Source organism: Lonchura striata, chromosome 36 (assembly GCF_050655825.1).
Source record: "Lonchura striata isolate lonStrDom1 chromosome 36, ASM5065582v1, whole genome shotgun sequence".
NCBI classification, from domain to species: Eukaryota; Metazoa; Chordata; class Aves; order Passeriformes; family Estrildidae; genus Lonchura; species Lonchura striata.
The window spans coordinates 12,065,652-12,084,543 of record NC_140738.1 but is presented as its reverse complement, the minus strand read 5'-3'; the positions used below and the strand labels follow the sequence as shown (position 1 = coordinate 12,084,543).

At 52.1% G+C, this 18,892-nt stretch overlaps 1 pseudogene; it reads right to left on the bottom strand.

Annotated features, from left to right (window-relative positions):
* The window catches only part of LOC146764179 (uncharacterized), a 31,916-nt pseudogene extending 14,333 nt beyond the window's left edge, over nucleotides 1–17,583 (bottom strand).
* Between the last annotated feature and the right edge of the window lie 1,309 nt (nucleotides 17,584–18,892).

The following is an 18,892-nucleotide window of genomic DNA, read 5'->3' as shown; positions in this document are numbered from 1 at the left end:
TCCCACCAGGACCCGGACTGTCACAATGCATTCCTTGCTTCCATTCAGCCCCACAGTGTCACAGTGGCCCCGTGGCTCCATGGTGCCATGTCGTACACAGTGTCACCATGTTCCTCTCAGTGCCCCCAGGCCCCTCAGTGTCACAATGGCCTCTTGCTTCCGCAGGGCCCTGCAGTGTCACAATCACCAGAGAATCAAACAGGCTGGAAAAGGCCTAGGAGAGCATCGAGTCCAACCTGGGACCCAACACCACCTTGTCACCAAGACCATGGCACTGAGTGCCACAGCCAGTCTTTCCTGAAACACCTTCAGTTATGGTGACTCACCCAATTCCCTGGGCAGCCCATTCCAATGCTCAATCCCCCTTTGTGTGAAGAATATTTCCTGATGCCCAGTGTAAACATCCCCTGGTGCAGCTGAAGGCTGTGTCCTCTTGTCGTGTCCCTGGTCCCTGGGAATAGAGCCCGACCCTCACCTGGCTTCACCCTCCTGTCAGGGAATTGTAGAGAGTCATGATGTCTCCCCTGAGCCTCCTCTTCTCCAGGATCAACATCCCCAGCTCCCTCAGTCGCTCTGACAGGACTTGTGCTCCAGACCCCACACCAGTCTTGGTGTGGAGAGTGTGGGGACCTAAGTGTTATTGATTGTCAGCCATGAAGGGTCTTGATTTTTTGTATTTGTTCAGAATTCATTATAAGGTGCTGGGGGTCCATAGCAACTGCTGATATCAATCTATAAACAGGAAAAGAAAACAGGACAAAACTGTTTTCTCTGTATTGTTTTCAATATAGTAAATTCACTTTGAATATACTTCTGAAATCTGTATAATTAACCACAGAAGAACTGAAAACTTAAATTATTTCCAGCAGCTTCTATTGTTTGGATGTTTTGAACAAATGTTTATGTGCTTTTCTCACTGAATTCCTGAACTGAAGAGCTCAGGAAAGAAGAGGCCTCTGGAATAGGAAAATTCATCATCAACCCCCAAGTGGCTGAGGATGCATCCCCATCAGAGCAGCAATGAGCAGAAATGGGCACAGCTCTGTGGCTGCCCCAGCTCTGGGATGGGCCCTGGGCCTGGAGCTGGAGCAGCTCTGGAGGGCCCCAGGGCCGGGGCTCTTGTGCTGGCCTGGGCAGATGGGATGGCAGGAGGGGCTGCAGAGCTCTCAGCACCTCAGGCAGAGGGGAGCAGGGCAGCCAGGGAGCTCCTTTGGCCTTGGCCAAGCCCCTTCCCCCATGGTGGGGCTGAGTCCTGGCTGAGCTGCAGCTGCTGCTGTGCCCTTGGCAGGGGCTGAGGCCGTGGGGCAGTGCTCAGAGCAGCCTGGGCTGAGCAGAGCTGTGGGGCCAGAGCCGGCTGGGCTGTGCTGGGGAGAGGCCCTTGGTGCTGCCCAGAGCTCAGGGCAGCTGGCAGAGCTGGCAGGGAGCTGGGCTGGGCTGGGAGAGCCTGGCACAGGAACCATCAGTGTCCATGGCTGTGCTGGAGACCAAGGCTGGAGCAGGGAAATGCAGGGCTGCTGTGCCATGGGGAGGGCATGGAATTCCAGCACACACCTCAGCTCTCTGGTGATCCCAGCACCGTGCTGGGCCCTGTTCCAGACTGGAGCAGAGCAGATGTTGATGGCACAGGAGCCCTGCGGGGCTGGCAGGGACCTGCAGCTTGCAAGGTGCTCTGCTCTCCCTCAGCTCCTCTCTGAGAGATCCAATCCCAGCTCGGCACCTCAGGGCACAAGTGGCACTACCTGTTCATGGGCACACAGCTGATGTCTGCCTGCAAAGGGACACAGGTATTAATACTTGTACATTTCTTGTTATACAAGGACATTTTTATTGTCTGGGTCAGTTCACTACTTTTAAAAAATATCAAAGTTTTCCCCACCAGTAACAGGAATTTCCTGGAGGTGTACTGTTGGGGAAAGAGAAGCAATACTGATCTTCCCATCTTCTTGAATCACCAGTATTCTCTTTGTAACATCTCCCCCTTTCTTCAGGGGTTTCCAGTTCTCCTGTTGAAATGGTCATGTCTTAGGGCATCTCTTCACCAGACCAGCTGGTTCTATGTCCTAACTGTTGCCCCCAGATTTCTTCCTCTAGGTGCTCTTTGGTCATTCAAGGGCCTCTCAAGTGACTCGATTCATGCTTTGAACAACACGGAATGACCCTATCTTTCTGAAGTTCGAATAAATATGAATGATATCTTATTGTGTTTATATCCATCACAGAATTACCATTTCCTATGTCTTTGTCTAAAACTGTTCCTGTACAGAAATCCCCTGTGGATGAGGGACATGTCAGATGCTGCTGGGCATCACAGAGAGCTGAGGGAAGAGCTGAAATGGTTATTAAACTGATCAAATGTTTAACTTTTGTTCGTTGGCAAGAAACCTTTCTGTGCCTCTGAGTGTCACCATCCCTGAGCCCAAAGGACACAAACCTGATGAGTTGTGGTTCCCACTGCAGGGGCTGCACTTGGACCTTGGCTCTGCACAGGAGAGCTCTTCATCTACTTTCCCTCTTTTCCTCCCTCTGGCCATGGAGGCAGCTCCTGACTTCAGCCTGTGACTCGTGTGTGCAAAGAGCAAATCTGGGCAGAATTGGGGCAGGGAAGGTTTTGGGGGACCTTGGGATCTGTGCTGGGCACAGAAGGTGTTTTCCACTGCTCTGAGACTGTCTGCTGTGCACAGTCGATTTAATAGCCAGCAGAGGAATGACTTTTGCATTGGATGGAGCTGTGCCTTCCCCAGGCTTTGTTGGCTGGCAATAAATGAACATCCCTCTGTGTCTCAGGCAGCTCCTTCTCCAAGGAAAGCAGGTGGGAGTGGGAGCCAAGGAGCTGAAACCTGCAGGTGCAGCCTGGGCTGGAGGGAGCTCAGATTTGCACAAGGCTGCTCTGAGTGCCAGGGCTGGGATGGGGGAAATGGTGGGGTGAGGGTAGGGACAGAGTCTGATGGATTGTCAGCCATAAAGGGTCTTTATTTTCATATCTATTCAAACTGGATGAGGAGGTACTTGGATTCAGTGTCAATTGGAGATTGCACATATCAATGTATTAACTAAAAAATCAAAATGGGACCTAAAAAATGGTTCCTCACTCCCTGTGTAAATAAAATTCATTCATTTCAATTACACTAATGGAATCTGCCTAACCAACCACAAAGGATTTGAAAACATAAATCAAATTATTCCCAGAGGCTTGGCTTGTTAAGGTGTTCTGAATGTTAATGAGCCCTGGCGCACTGAATTCCTGAACTGAAGAGCTGAAGGCTGAAGAAGCCTCTGGAGCAGGAAAATTCAGCAGCAGCCTCCAAGTGTCTGAGGATGTCAGCAGCCCCCACTGAGGCCATCCCTGCCCAGAGGCCCTGGGGGAATGGGCAGACAAGGAGAGCATCCCTGGGGCTGGGGCAGCAGAACTCAGAGGCACCAGCGGCTCCAGCTGGGAAATGGAGTGTGGGATGGGGCTGTGAAAGCCCTGCCTGGGCTGTGCCAAGCAGGACACACAAGCCCTGACCCCCATCCACTAAAAAACTCTCTCAAGGTGACATTCAAAAGGAATGAAAATTATTTCTGTCCTCTGAGTTGGATGGACTGGAGCAATACTATCAAGAGATACTCAGGAGCTCTAAACAACAAAACAGCCTTTACTGGGAAATTTAGAAAAATCAGAGAAACTTTGGCAAATGTTTTAATATGGCATTCAATCAACAAAAAACACTTCTCAAGGCATTAACTTGGCCCATTCAACTTCACAAACTCTAAGTCTGTTCAATTTTAAGATAATCAAAATTTGCAAGAGGACAGAAACAGAAGAAGTAGACACAGAAAGAGAGAAAAATAATACTTAGAGAAGCACACACAGAGCTACCAACCACTGGATTCCAGCAATGTTCAGCTGGAAATTCCAAGAGGAGGAAGGGTCAAGATGTGTGCTTGCCTTGTGGTCAGCCTTAAATACCCCTTGGTCCTCCTGGGCCCTTCCCCCAGGTGGGACTTGGGGTCATTTGGTCACTCAGGAGCTGGGCTGGGGCTCCAGAGGTGGCTGTGCAGCATTGCCTGTGCTGTGCCAGGGACTGGCAGACACTGCTGGGCTGGGATAGAGGCTCTGGGGGGATTGGGGTTCCAGGGCAGGGCAGTGCTGGGGTTCCAGGGCAGGGCAAGGCTGGACCTGCCCCTTCCTCCCCCACACTGAAATGTTTCCAGCCAGCAATCTCCTCCAGTCTGTCACAACAGTCAACATTGGTGGTGAAATCCCAATATGGCCATTGACACCTGCAGGAGAAGGACAGTTCTTTTCTATAGGAAGGAAAGCCCCGAGCCCCAGTGAGAAGAGACCCTGCAGGTGCCAAGCTGTCAGGCAGCCCCTGGAGGTCAAACCAGCCAGACCTGTTCCATGTTCCCTTGGTTCTTTGGGACCCCACAGTGTCCCAGTGGTCTCTGTGGTTCCCAGGTCCCACAATGTCAAGTGACTCCTCTGTTCCATGAGGCCCAAAATGTCACGATGGACCTTTGGACCCTGGGGGTTTGCGGTGTCACAATGGTCTCCTTTGGCTCCACAGGGTCACAATGGAACACTGATGACACGAGGCCCTGCAGTGTCACAATGGACCTTTGGTTCCCTGCAGCCCTGCAGTGCCACAAAGGCCTCTTGGTTTCACGAGGCCCCACAGTGTCACAATGGTTCTCTTGGTTCTGTGGGGACCTCCAGGGTCACAATGGTCTCACTGGTGCTGTGAGGCCTCACAGTGTCACAATGCTTTGCTTATTCCGTGGGGCCTCATAGTATCCCAATGGTCTCCATGATTCCATGGTGCCCCACAGTGTCACAATGGCCCCTTGGTTCCATGAAGCTGTGAAGTCTCTTAATGGTGTCTCCATGATTCCATGTGGCCTTCCAATGTCACAATGGACCTTTGGCTCCCTGGGGTCTCACCGTGTCACAACTGTCCCTTGGTCCCATGACACCCCAAAGTGTCATAAGGGTCTCCACGGTTCCATGAGGCCCCACGGTGTCACAATGGTCCCTTGGTTCCATGGTTCCTGTGCTGGTGCATTCCCCCCTCCCCTTCTCAGGCCGCCCTGCCAGCTGAGAAATGCTCGCTGGCCTCCGCCTTGGCCAGCAGCCCCTGGGCTCAGCTCCTCTGGAGCTCAGCACAAACACGCTCTGCTCCAGGCACTGCTGCTGCCCAGCCAGCTCCTGGCTGCTTTAGGAGCAGCCCTGGGAACTGTTTGTGTTCCCTCGGTGGCACAACATCCCTGTTCTCAGCCTGCCAAAGAAAGCTGTTGATGCCAAGTGCGGCCAGGATGAAACATGGCTGGGACTGCAGCACCTCTCTTGGGGCCCTACAAACAGCGCTCCAAAAGGAGCCCTTGGAGCTCTCCTGGGCCAGCGATCCCTCTGAGTGGGGCCTCTCCGAGCCGGGAACTCTCCCGTTTGCTGCACTTGGGGATCCCCAACAACGAGGGAGCCTGGGCCGATCCCCCCACTCCTCCAGGCTCAACCCTTCCCTGCTGGGGAGATGCCAAAGCATCCCCAGGGAGCATTTCCCTTTGCTCAGGGGAGTTTCTCACAGGTGCCCTGCACTGACTCTCTGTGTCTGTGTGCACACAGGAGTGCCTGTGCTGGGGAAATGTGGCAGAAATGCTGCTCCCTGAGGAGTCTGACTGCCTTGGATAGCAGAGCTAGTCAGGCCTGTAGGTAAGGCTAAATCACGAGGTCTAAGCTAAGTTAAACGCTGCTAAGAGTTGTTCTTTTGCTAAGTTCATATGTTTAATATAAGTTATATGTTAAGTTAAATATTGTTAAATGTTATTCCTGTTTTAAATTGCATAGTTATAGGTTATAAGTTAGGTTAAATACTGTTAAGCTCTGTTCTTTTGCTAAATTGTTAAGTTTAATGTAGAAATTAAGGTAAAGGTATAAGGTAACTCCTATTAGGTTTTAGGTCTGTTAAGGTTTTGGGTCATATTCCTTTTATCCTTGCCCTCATTTTTTTTGTGTCACACACACAGGGACAGTTCTCAGTTCATTTCTGGTTTGATTGCCTGGATTTTGTTTGGTTTTGTTGTTGCTTTGTTTCCTTGCTGTGCCTGAAGTGTCCAGTCAGGAGCAGAGTGACTCTTGCCAAGGAACTTTGTGCTGCTGTCACTTTAATATTAAATCTGGTTTTTGCTGGGGATTTTTTCAGCGCTCTCAAACCCTCATTGGTCACAGGCTGAAGGAGCCCTGGCCCAGGCTCTGGCCCTGGGGGACACGGGGACACTGCCGGGGGGTCCCTGTCCCCCTGTCCCACCCCCCATGGCTCCAGCCCCCGTCCCCGTGTCAGGCTCTGGGGTCGATCTCGTGGAACATCCTCTGGGGGAGGCTGCGGCGCCAGGGGCAGGGGGACTTGGGGGCACAGGGGACCCCACTGTGCACGAGCAGCGTTGGACTTCTCTGGGGGAACTGGGAGGGGGCTAGGGCAGAGTGACCTCCCTGGTGACCTCACACAGCCTCTCAGATGTCACATAGCCATCTCTGTGATGTCACACAGCCCAGTCTGTAATGTCATACAGGCCCTGTGATGCTGGGCAGTTCCGGCGCCATCCCAGCAGTGGCCTCTCCCTCCTGCCCCGTCCCTCAGCTGGTGCCACCCTTGGGGCTCTGGGCTATGGCTTCTTCTCCCTGGGCATCCCCTGCTGCCCGCCCAGGTTTTCCCGAGGAGCTGCTGCCCCTGAGCCAGAGGCTCTGCTCTGCTGCCCTGGGTACCCCGGGGCTCCCAAAACACCCCATGGCCAGGCCGGGCCCAGAGTGTCACAATGTCCCCTTGGATCCATCAGGCCCCGCAGTGTCACAATGCTCCCTGCGCTCTCTGAGGCCCCACATCACCCAGCCCAGGCCATTGCTATGGTTCCAGTCCCTCCCAGTATGATCCCAGTGATTCCCAGTCTCTCTCAGTATATCCCACTTGATCCCAGCATGCTCCCAGTCACACCCACTTCCTCCCAGTTGCTTCCAGCATAATTCCAGTTGCCCAGAACCACTTCTAGCCACCCTCAGTGCAGTACCAGTTGCTCCCAGTATATCCCAGTTGCACCGACCATGGTCCAAACTGCCCTCAGAATGTTCCTGGTCACTCCCAGTATGATCCCAGTCCCCCTCAGTGTTGTTCCAGTTCCACCCAGTATGTTCCCAGTTGCACCTAGTCACCCCTAGTACAGTCCCGCTCACTGCCAGTATGACCTCAGTGGCCCCCATTACAGACGCAGTCACTCGCAGTTGCCCTCACTTGCCCCCAAAATGGTCCCAGCTGTTCCCAGTGTTGTCCCCTCCAGTATGGTGCCAGACACTTCCAGTATATTCCAATTGCCCCCAGCATGCTTGATCCCAGTCACCCCAGAGTCCCCAGTATGGTTCCAGTTGCCCCCAGGATGACCTCACTCATTCCCAGTATATCCCAGTTACCTCCAGCAGGCCCCCAAACCCCCTCCCAGCACCACAAATGGCCCCAAGAGCCACAACAGCCTCTCTCAGTCCCACCAGGAGTCCCTAAAACCCCTCCCAGCCCTCCATGGAGCTGAGCGGGAAAGGTTGGTGGACAGGAACATCCCCAGCAAGGGTCAGCTAGGACACTTCAGCAGCAATTTGGGCATTTTGTGGGGAACACTTGGACTGGGCAGACGCAGGCCAGGGACTGGGACAGACAGCCGGAATTCCTGGAGAACAGATGAGGTTAGATGGACCCGTTCTGCTGGAACAACTACAAGAACATGGCCATGTCCCTTGGCTTGGATGGTCCCAGAAGAACCAAATCCTCCCCTTAACCTCAAATTCACATTCAAATCCCAGTAAAATGATTCAGCTTTAGATCTCTTTACTTGATTTCTTTATTTTTACCCCAATTCTAGGTGTTTTGATGGGATAAACAAGGAGATTATTCAGGTGGGAAAAGATCTCCATGATCATCCATTATTGCTTGATGCCACCAGAAGAAAAAGTGACACAGCGGGTAAGAATTTCTTGGGCTTTAAAGTCAAAGAAACAGCTCTTCCCAATTAATTTTCAATGTTGATCAGAGTCCCGATGGATTTTCCTGGTCTGTGTTCATCCAGGTGTCTATGGGCATCCAGGAGGATTTGAAGACCACTTTCCAGGTGTCTTCTCATCAGAGATCACAAGGAATGTGGGTCACCAGGGCTCTGACCAACATGGGTCTTCTAAAGGGGGATGGAGTGGGAGCAGCGCATGAAGCTCTTCCTGCAGTCGGGGCAGTCACAGGGCTTCCCTTACCTGTGCCTAAGTTGGTGTCGAGTCAAGTGAAAGCTCCTGGAGAAGCTCTTCCCACACAGGGGACACTCATAGGGCCTCTGCCTGGTGTGGATGTGCCGGTGCCGGACAAGGTGGGAGTTTTGCTTGAAGCCCCTCCTGCAGTCAGGGCAGCGGAAGGGCCTCTCCCCGTTGTGAATCCGCTGGTGCTTGCAGAGAGCAGAGCTCCACCTAAACCTCTTCTGACACTCGGGACACTCATAGGGCCTCTCCCCAGTGTGGATGCGTTGGTGGATGATGAGTTCTGAGCTCCAGCCGAAGCCCTTCCCACACTCCCCACACTTGTAGGGCCATTCCCCGGTGTGGATCATCTGGTGGCGGATCAGGTGGGATTTCCGCCCGAAGCTCTTCCCACACTCCAAGCACTTGTACGGCTTCTCCCCATCATGAAGCTGCTCATGGACCACCAGCTCTGAGCTCTGGCTGAAGCTCTGCCCACCTTCCTGACACTGGGTGTGTCTTTCCTCCTCAGATGACCTTGGGCTGGTTTTGCAGCCCCTCCTCCTGCGGGATCTCTGGGGCTTTTCCTCCCCGTTGGGTTCCTGTGCTGTGGAGCCACTCAAAATGGCCTCTTCCATGAGGTTCTGCTGCGGGGATTTGTCCTTCCTGGTCTCCATCTGCAGCTCCTGCTCTGGGGGAGGAAGGACAAGGAGAGGATGGGATTTGCCAGAGGGAAGGGCAGGGAGATCCCCCGAGTGCGTCCCCAGCAGGAGGACACCGGCAGCGGGGCTGTCCTGCAGCTGGGGGCCAGGCTGGGCTGGGAGATGGAGCAGGAGAGAGAGGGAAAGGGGCACTGACTTCCTCCTCACCTGCCTGGGCATCCCTGGTCATCTTCCTCTTCCTTGCAGCCTCCTCCTCCATCTGGAAGATATTTGGAGATGGGAAATCCTGTTTTGAAAGGAAAACAAGGGATGAGCACAGTGAGTTTTGTACTGGTTTCAAAGCAAACCTGGGAGAGAGTCTAAGCCAGAAGGACAATTTAATAGGAAAATTAAGATCAAAGCTATGATACAGAAAGACTGGTTTAAACTCACAGAGTCAGGATATAACCTGACACCCTGATAATCAGGGTGGTGGTAGCAGGCTGATGAAATGGTGGCTGCAGTCCGGCTGGAGTGATGAATGTGATTCTGTCAAAGCAGTGGTCCTGTAGAAGGGTCTGGTCTTCCTCTGAAGGTCCAATGGTGCTTATGGAGCTCTTGTCCTCTGGGAATGCAGCAGGCAAGGTGGTCGTGGTGTTGCAAGGGTGAGATTATATCCAGGTAGGAATGCTTGGTTCCTCCCCCTGGGCGGAGCATCCCACAATGGGATGATGTAATTTTATCAGTGCTGCAGTGATACTCAATGGCCCATTAAGAGAAGATGGCCCCTGCAGGGCGTTATCAGGGCTGAGCCATGGAAGAGATAAAGAACACTGCCCCACCTGTTGATAACAGTTTTTGGAGATGGGGACTGAAAACACTTTTGGTTACATCTGACACTGTAACCTGAAACAGTGAGGCAATCCCTGCTCGGGGTGGGGGGTCAACACCACCCCCCTTACCCAAACTGGCTCAGGTGTAAAACCCTCACCCTGGGAAGGCCACGCACACAGGGGACAATGTCACACTTGCCCTGTCCCAGGGGAGATCTCTGTTCCTGTCAGTCCCTTGCTCTCTCCCCTTTTCTCTTTCTTTCCATCTCTCTCTCTACCTCACATTTACTGTCAATAAAATCCACTTTGGATTTGGTCTCCTTAGCAGCTTAATTGCGGCAGAGGCATCTCTCCAACAATTTTGTTAACCAGATTGTGACATTATTTTTGCACAGTGAGTTCAGGGCACTGTTGTCTGACTCCAAGCGTGTTTGACAGCAGCGTGGTTCCCTCCTCTGAGAAGGTTTTGCCTCTTTCTGGAGGATCTCTTGGAAACTTGGATGCAGCTTCCTCTGAGCGACTTTTGGGAGAATTTATGAGGAGAATGGCTCTCGTGGGTGGCCAGTGTAGAGAAAATATTTTGTTTTCCTTCTTTGAAAAGTCTGTTAAAATCACTGGAAGAAAGGGATAAAATCATACCAGCAAGACTGGCAAGGATCATTCACCACGCAGTGAGGAACAAAAGGTTACTAACGTCCCACAAGAAGTCCTGCTAAGGTAGCTAAATGCCAAATAACTCCTGAATACACAAGCTTTGGGGCTTTGCCAAATGTGAGAATCATTTTCTCTTGCTACCTGTCTCCTTTGTGACAGCTACAATGAGCTTTCCCTCCCTTTTAATAACCTGTATTGGGCTAAATGTCCACTTTTATCACAACCTGCCAGCAGCTGAGCTGGAGTTGTGCCGGAAGTGGTGAAATTTGTAATTGCCACAGAATTGCTTCTATTGTCAGTTTATTAATGTTTGGGATTTGTTTGCATTTTCATCACAAGTGACTTGTGGGAAGAGCAAATATTCCTCAAGGCATTTTTTGTAGGGTTAAGTTTGATTTCTGGCAAGTTTGTTTAATCTGGTCCCCAGGGGATGCTCGAGTGTTCTCTGTGCTTCTCACCCTGGGGGATGCTTGGGAGGGGCTTGGATGGGTTGTCCCTTTCCCTGTCACTCCAGGCCATTCCCCAGGGGTGTCCCTGGCCCTGTTACCCCAGGGCATTCCCTGAGGGGTTGTCCCCATCTCTTTCACCCCAGGCTATTCCACAGGGGCTGTCCCTGTCCCTATCCCTGTTACCCTAGGCCATTCCTGAGGAGGTGTCTCTCTCCCCGTCACCCCAAGCCATTCCCCAGGGGGTCTCCATCATTCTCACCCCTATGCCAGGGGAGTGCTCTGTCCCTCTCAGGCAAGATGTGCTTGGGCGTTGAAACAGGGTATTTTACAGGTTAAATTTAACAGGGTAGAAATCCATTTGGATTTAGGTGAAATGTGCTGTTTTGAAGTATTAGCAGCTTGCTAACATTGGTAAAATGTGCTGTTTAATCTGCTAGCTCTGTTGCTGAAACGCAGATAGAAAATCAATCCCCACAAATCCTGTAAGGAGTTGTATGGACGGTATGTTTATTGCAGCGCTGGACGCATGTGGGGATCGTTCCCCTTCAAAGGACATCAGCACCCTGTGTAAGAGACGGTCCCAAGTTCCCCTCATTTTTGCCTCATGTTTGCCGCAATGGCAGAGACTGAGATCCTGGAGACCCTGATTGGAGTTCCGGCTTGGAGAGGTGATTTTTGCAGGTGTATTTGCTGTACCACCACAGACCACTGCTTCGAGCAGGGCCTGGCAAGGACCTGGCAAGGAGTGGCTTGTTCTACGCGCTCACACCGGCTTCATGATACCTGCTGAACCCACGGATTTTCCCACCTCTTGGCCAAATGAACTTTGGGGTAACTCTGGTGATCTCTCATGGAAGACCCCTCATCTCTCTCGTGACCACTGTGACAGACAGAGATCGAAGCCCCTCCCAAGGACTGAGACTGAGACCCCCACCACAGAGAGGAGGGCTGGCCTGATCAATGTGAGATGTTTCCCAGGTGTGGTTGATGGACTAAGAAGACAATGTCTCTCTTTCACAGCTGAAAACATGACCTGTTCCTCCTCGGTGGCTTCAATGGACTTATTCTTCATTCTACCTGTTCCCCCTCAATTACTTCAATAGACTTTCATTTTCTTTTGCCTGTTTCCCCCACTTAGACAGAGGACCATGAAAGACCCCTGAGATTACCAAGATTTTGAGATTCTCCCTGACACAAGAAAATAGATTGTCATTGTCTGGACCAGAGAGGATTTTGTCTGCTTTGAAACTATAAACCTCTTTCCCCTCCTTTTCTTTCTATCCTTTATTTCCCTTCTGTCCCCTCCATTGCATTTGCTGTTGGCACTCTATAATTAAGATGCATTTGTTGTGATTAAAGTGATGGTCCCCTGCTGTTTGCCTTTTTGCATTTTCGGGATTAGTAAATGAAACTTCATGACACCCTGCTCCTCCAAACGGATCTTGACACTCCCTCACGGGATTGGGACCTGCAGGCAGGGTCCCTTCCTACCCCAATAGTTCTGGGATTCTGTCAGGGACTCGCTTCCCTTTCCTTCTTCCCTCTGCTTCCAGCTGTGAATGTGTCAGAAAATGCCCAGCAAATCCACCTTTGCTGTGTGCTTTGGGAGCTCACACAGCTGCTGCACCTTGTCCCCTGCCCTGCACAGCTCCTTGGGAGGCACGGCAGGAGCAGCACCCTGAGAGCCTCAGGAATGCCCCTCTGGGATCCATGTCACACACTCCCAGGGGCTGGAATTCCAGTTCCCAGCCAGGAAAAGATGTTCCTGCCCTTGAAGGAAAAGCTCTTAACAAGGACCCAAAAGCCAAGTGGAGCAAGATCCTACTGGGACATTTCACTGCCAGCCTTCATAACTTCACCCATGGTTGTTGTAGCTCATGGATTGGGAATGAAATCAGGGCAGGGTCTTTTGTAAGAGCTGCCCTGGGTCAAGGGAGACACTGAGAGAGAAACAGAGCAGGTGAAGGAAGGCAGGAGAGAAAGGAGGACACAAACACAATCAGCTGAGAAGGTGGCACTCTGAAAACAGAAATGCCATGGACTGAAAATGAATGGGATGAAAAGAAATAATTTTGTATCTTGTATTTCCAATCAAAACACAATTTCCTCACTTTTTCACCAACCTCCTCCTGGTGTCATTCAGCAGGGCTGTCAGAAAGTTCTTCATTCTGAGCGGATGCTCCAGGCTGCAGCCACAAGGAAACAGGGAATGGGGATTTTCCTACTCCTGGGGAGTTTGACATCATCAGCTGAGGAGAGAAGGAGGCAGCAGCAGAAAAGGACAGCTGGGCTTCACCCTTCCAGAAGAAAGAGGAGGGGAAAAATCTCTCATCATGTTTGCAGCTGCTCCCACAGGGATGTGAGGGCTGATCCCAGAGCCCCAAGGATCACATTCAGGGCAGCCCTCAGGGAATGTTCACCTGGTATTGGGGGGCTGCATGGGAGCACCTGGATCTTGGAGCACCCAGCTGCCCCCCATGTTTGGAGGTGCCTGAGGAGGGCTGGGACGATGCCAGGGACATCCTGCAGTGACATCCCCCCCGTCCCACTCTGTGTGTGCTCAGTCCCAACCCTGACCCTGATCCTGGTCTCAATCTCACTCCACGGTTAGACACACTCAGAGTTCCGTATTTAATTTCAGCCCAGTGCCAAACTTATCTAGGCCCAGACCCAATCCCAGCCTCAGCCCTAAAGCCAATCCCATGTTTTGCCTTAACCCCAATCCCAGCTCTAATCCAAATCTCAGCCCCAACTCCAACCCCAGACCCAATTCCAGCCCTTTCCTAAATCCTCAGCCCCAAACCAAATCCCAGGCTCAGCCCTTCTGGGGGTTTGGGGGTGTCTCTGTCCCTCTGACCCCAATGATGTTTGGGTGGGGTCACACCAGGGCTGAGAGGGACAGAGACGCCCCGGCCTCCCCAAGGATGAGAAGGTCGGAGAGCCCCCCCAGCCCCGAGCACCCTCAGCGGTGAGAGGGACACAGAGCCCCTGGTCCCCAGCCCTGCACAAACTTTCCCGGAGGTCAGAGGGATGAAGACCCCCTGAGCATCCCCCAGGGTGAGGGGACAGAGACCCCTTGAATATCCCCTGGGAACCAGACAAAATAAACTTGCAGAAATCAAACATAACTCTGCATAAAGTACTTTGATGAATATTTCATTTTCCCACAAGTCACTTGTGATGGAAACGCAAACAAATCCCAAACATTAATAAACCAAGAATAGAAGCGATTCTGTGGCAATTCCAAGTTTCATCAGTTCCCATGCAGCTCCAGCTCAGCTGCTGGCAGGTTCAAATAAAAGAAAAGTGAAAATTTGGCCCAATACAGATTATTAAAAGGAAGGGACTGCGCTGTGTAGCTATGACAAAGGTGACAGGGAGGAAAAAGATATTGATTCTCATATTTGGACAAAACCTCCAAACCTGTGAATTTGGGAGTTATTCAGGAATTTAGTGAGAGCTGGGCTTCTTGTAGGACTTGTCAGTCTTGCTGGTATCATTTGTTACCTTTCTTTCAGTGATTTTAACAGACTTTGCAGGGAAGGACAAGAAAATATTATCTTTACACTGGCCACCTACAACAGCCATTTTCCTCATAAGTTCTTCCATAAGTTGCTCAGAGAAAGATGCATCCAAGTTTCCAAGAGATCCTCCAGAAAGAGGCAAAACCTCCTCAGAGGAGGGAACCACGCTGCTGTCAAACACGCTTGGAGTCAGACAACAGTGCCCTGAACTCACTGTGCAAAAATAATGTCACAATCTGGTTAACAAAATTGTTGGAGAGATGCCTCTGCCGCAATTAAGCTGCTAAGGAGACCAAATCCAAAGTGGATTTTATTGACAGTAAATGTGAGGTAGAGAGAGAGATGGAAAGAAAGAGAAAAGGGGAGAGAGCAAGGGACTGACAGGAACAGAGATCTCCCCTGGGACAGGGCAAGTGTGACATTGTCCCCTGTGTGCGTGGCCTTCCCAGGGTGAGGGTTTTACACCTGAGCCAGTTTGGGTAAGGGGGGTGGTGTTGACCCCCCACCCCGAGCAGGGATTGCCTCACTGTTTCAGGTTACAGTGTCAGATGTAACCAAAAGTGTTTTCAGTCCCCATCTCCAAAAACTGTTATCAACAGGTGGGGCAGTGTTCTTTATCTCTTCCATGGCTCAGCCCTGATAACGCCCTGCAGGGGCCATCTTCTCTTAATGGGCCATTGAGTATCACTGCAGCACTGATAAAATTACATCATCCCATTGTGGGATGCTCCGCCCAGGGGGAGGAACCAAGCATTCCTACCTGGATATAATCTCACCCTTGCAACACCACGACCACCTTGCCTGCTGCATTCCCAGAGGACAAGAGCTCCATAAGCACCATTGGACCTTCAGAGGAAGACCAGACCCTTCTACAGGACCACTGCTTTGACAGAATCACATTCATCACTCCAGCCGGACTGCAGCCACCATTTCATCAGCCTGCTACCACCACCCTGATTATCAGGGTGTCAGGTTATATCCTGACTCTGTGAGTTTAAACCAGTCTTTCTGTATCATAGCTTTGATCTTAATTTTCCTATTAAATTGTCCTTCTGGCTTAGACTCTCTCCCAGGTTTGCTTTGAAACCAGTACAAAACTCACTGTGCTCATCCCTTGTTTTCCTTTCAAAACAGGATTTCCCATCTCCAAATATCTTCCAGATGGAGGAGGAGGCTGCAAGGAAGAGGAAGATGACCAGGGATGCCCAGGCAGGTGAGGAGGAAGTCAGTGCCCCTTTCCCTCTCTCTCCTGCTCCATCTCCCAGCCCAGCCTGGCCCCCAGCTGCAGGACAGCCCCGCTGCCGGTGTCCTCCTGCTGGGGACGCACTCGGGGGATCTCCCTGCCCTTCCCTCTGGCAAATCCCATCCTCTCCTTGTCCTTCCTCCCCCAGAGCAGGAGCTGCAGATGGAGACCAGGAAGGACAAATCCCCGCAGCAGAACCTCATGGAAGAGGCCATTTTGAGTGGCTCCACAGCACAGGAACCCAACGGGGAGGAAAAGCCCCAGAGATCCCGCAGGAGGAGGGGCTGCAAAACCAGCCCAAGGTCATCTGAGGAGGAAAGACACACCCAGTGTCAGGAAGGTGGGCAGAGCTTCAGCCAGAGCTCAGAGCTGGTGGTCCATGAGCAGCTTCATGATGGGGAGAAGCCGTACAAGTGCTTGGAGTGTGGGAAGAGCTTCGGGCGGAAATCCCACCTGATCCGCCACCAGATGATCCACACCGGGGAATGGCCCTACAAGTGTGGGGAGTGTGGGAAGGGCTTCGGCTGGAGCTCAGAACTCATCATCCACCAACGCATCCACACTGGGGAGAGGCCCTATGAGTGTCCCGAGTGTCAGAAGAGGTTTAGGTGGAGCTCTGCTCTCTGCAAGCACCAGCGGATTCACAACGGGGAGAGGCCCTTCCGCTGCCCTGACTGCAGGAGGGGCTTCAAGCAAAACTCCCACCTTGTCCGGCACCGGCACATCCACACCAGGCAGAGGCCCTATGAGTGTCCCCTGTGTGGGAAGAGCTTCTCCAGGAGCTTTCACTTGACTCGACACCAACTTAGGCACAGGTAAGGGAAGCCCTGTGACTGCCCCGACTGCAGGAAGAGCTTCATGCGCTGCTCCCACTCCATCCCCCTTTAGAAGACCCATGTTGGTCAGAGCCCTGGTGACCCACATTCCTTGTGATCTCTGATGAGAAGACACCTGGAAAGTGGTCTTCAAATCCTCCTGGATGCCCATAGACACCTGGATGAACACAGACCAGGAAAATCCATCGGGACTCTGATCAACATTGAAAATTAATTGGGAAGAGCTGTTTCTTTGACTTTAAAGCCCAAGAAATTCTTACCCGCTGTGTCACTTTTTCTTCTGGTGGCATCAAGCAATAATGGATGATCATGGAGATCTTTTCCCACCTGAATAATCTCCTTGTTTATCCCATCAAAACACCTAGAATTGGGGTAAAAATAAAGAAATCAAGTAAAGAGATCTAAAGCTGAATCATTTTACTGGGATTTGAATGTGAATTTGAGGTTAAGGGGAGGATTTGGTTCTTCTGGGACCATCCAAGCCAAGGGACATGGCCATGTTCTTGTAGTTGTTCCAGCAGAACGGGTCCATCTAACCTCATCTGTTCTCCAGGAATTCCGGCTGTCTGTCCCAGTCCCTGGCCTGCGTCTGCCCAGTCCAAGTGTTCCCCACAAAATGCCCAAATTGCTGCTGAAGTGTCCTAGCTGACCCTTGCTGGGGATGTTCCTGTCCACCAACCTTTCCCGCTCAGCTCCATGGAGGGCTGGGAGGGGTTTTAGGGACTCCTGGTGGGACTGAGAGAGGCTGTTGTGGCTCTTGGGGCCATTTGTGGTGCTGGGAGGGGGTTTGGGGGCCTGCTGGAGGTAACTGGGATATACTGGGAATGAGTGAGGTCATCCTGGGGGCAACTGGAACCATACTGGGGACTCTGGGGTGACTGGGATCAAGCATGCTGGGGGCAATTGGAATATACTGGAAGTGTCTGGCACCATACTGGAGGGGACAACACTGGGAACAGCTGGGACCATTTTGGGGGCAAGTGAGGGCAACTGCGAGTGACTGCGTCTGTAATGGGGGCCACTGAGGTCATACTGGCAGTGAGCGGGACTGTACTAGGGGTGACTAGGTGCAACTGGGAACATACTGGGTGGAACTGGAACAACACTGAGGGGGACTGGGATCATACTGGGAGTGACCAGGAACATTCTGAGGGCAGTTTGGACCATGGTCGGTGCAACTGGGATATACTGGGAGCAACTGGTACTGCACTGAGGGTGGCTAGAAGTGGTTCTGGGCAACTGGAATTATGCTGGAAGCAACTGGGAGGAAGTGGGTGTGACTGGGAGCATGCTGGGATCAAGTGGGATATACTGAGAGAGACTGGGAATCACTGGGATCATACTGGGAGGGACTGGAACCATAGCAATGGCCTGGGCTGGGTGATGTGGGGCCTCAGAGAGCGCAGGGAGCATTGTGACACTGCGGGGCCTGATGGATCCAAGGGGACATTGTGACACTCTGGGCCCGGCCTGGCCATGGGGTGTTTTGGGAGCCCCGGGGTACCCAGGGCAGCAGAGCAGAGCCTCTGGCTCAGGGGCAGCAGCTCCTCGGGAAAACCTGGGCGGGCAGCAGGGGATGCCCAGGGAGAAGAAGCCATAGCCCAGAGCCCCAAGGGTGGCACCAGCTGAGGGACGGGGCAGGAGGGAGAGGCCACTGCTGGGATGGCGCCGGAACTGCCCAGCATCACAGGGCCTGTATGACATTACAGACTGGGCTGTGTGACATCACAGAGATGGCTATGTGACATCTGAGAGGCTGTGTGAGGTCACCAGGGAGGTCACTCTGCCCTAGCCCCCTCCCAGTTCCCCCAGAGAAGTCCAACGCTGCTCGTGCACAGTGGGGTCCCCTGTGCCCCCAAGTCCCCCTGCCCCTGGCGCCGCAGCCTCCCCCAGAGGATGTTCCACGAGATCGACCCCAGAGCCTGACACGGGGACGGGGGCTGGAGCCATGGGGGGTGGGACAGGGGGACAGGGACCCCCCGGCAGTGTCCCCGTGTCCCCCAGGGCCAGAGCCTGGGCCAGGGCTCCTTCAGCCTGTGACCAATGAGGGTTTGAGAGCGCTGAAAAAATCCCCAGCAAAAACCAGATTTAATATTAAAGTGACAGCAGCACAAAGTTCCTTGGCAAGAGTCACTCTGCTCCTGACTGGACACTTCAGGCACAGCAAGGAAACAAAGCAACAACAAAACCAAACAAAATCCAGGCAATCAAACCAGAAATGAACTGAGAACTGTCCCTGTGTGTGTGACACAAAAAAAATGAGGGCAAGGATAAAAGGAATATGACCCAAAACCTTAACAGACCTAAAACCTAATAGGAGTTACCTTATACCTTTACCTTAATTTCTACATTAAACTTAACAATTTAGCAAAAGAACAGAGCTTAACAGTATTTAACCTAACTTATAACCTATAACTATGCAATTTAAAACAGGAATAACATTTAACAATATTTAACTTAACATATAACTTATATT